This window comes from Aplidium turbinatum, chromosome 1 (genome assembly GCF_918807975.1).
Source record: "Aplidium turbinatum chromosome 1, kaAplTurb1.1, whole genome shotgun sequence".
NCBI classification, from domain to species: Eukaryota; Metazoa; Chordata; class Ascidiacea; order Aplousobranchia; family Polyclinidae; genus Aplidium; species Aplidium turbinatum.
In genome coordinates this window covers 3,563,491-3,564,276 of record NC_137472.1, presented here as the reverse complement: position 1 = coordinate 3,564,276, position 786 = coordinate 3,563,491, and the positions used below count along the sequence as shown (strand labels likewise).

Sequence of the window (786 nt, the reverse complement as noted above, 5' to 3'; positions counted from 1 at the left end):
TTTCGATTGCGTGGGTTCGATTCCCACTCTCTGTTAATTTTGTTTTTTCTTCTGCAACTGAACTGAGGACAAAAAGGATCTTAATGACTGCAATCAATTGAGTTTTTAAGGAAAACTGTAACTAAAACACTTGTGATGTCATATGCGTTATGCATGATTGCGCTATGTCTTTCGGACAGTGGTGTAAGTTAAAGTGCCTACCCTGGGACTCATGGAAACAGATAACCTATTTTGATAGGCAAACTGCTTCTAGCGGAGATGGCGATTGAACATAATCACACGCCGCCGCCATAGTTCAGTGGTAGAGCACTGGTCTCGTAAACCAGGGGTCGTGAGTTCAATTCTCACTGGTGGCGATCGAATACGAAGTTTCTTTAACTTCCGAACTAAACCTTCTAAACCAGAGGTCGTGAGTTCAATTCTCACTGGTGGCGATCGAATACGAAGTTTCTTTAACTTCCGAACTAAACCTTCTAAACCAGGGGTCGTGAGTTCAATTCTCACTGGTGGCGATTGAATACGAAGTTTCTTTAACTTCCGAACTAAACCTTCTAAACCAGGGGTCGTGAGTTCAATTCTCACTGGTGGCGATTGAATACGAAGTTTCTTTAACTTCCAAACTAAACCTTCTAAACCAGGGGTCGTGATTTCAATTCTCACTGGTGGCGATTGAATACGAAGTTTCTTTAACTTCCAAACTAAACCTTCTAAACCAGGGGTCGTGAGTTCAATTCTCACTGGTGGCGATTGAATACGAAGTTTCTTTAACTTCCGAACTAAACCTTC

At 42.0% G+C, this 786-nt stretch overlaps 1 non-coding gene across 1 annotated transcript; it reads left to right on the top strand.

The window, feature by feature from the left end:
* Nucleotides 1-284: 284 nt before the first annotated feature.
* On the top strand, nt 285-356 carry Trnat-cgu (transfer RNA threonine (anticodon CGU)). Its single transcript has one exon. It is a non-coding gene; the product is annotated as a tRNA-Thr (tRNA).
* Nucleotides 357-786: the final 430 nt, after the last annotated feature.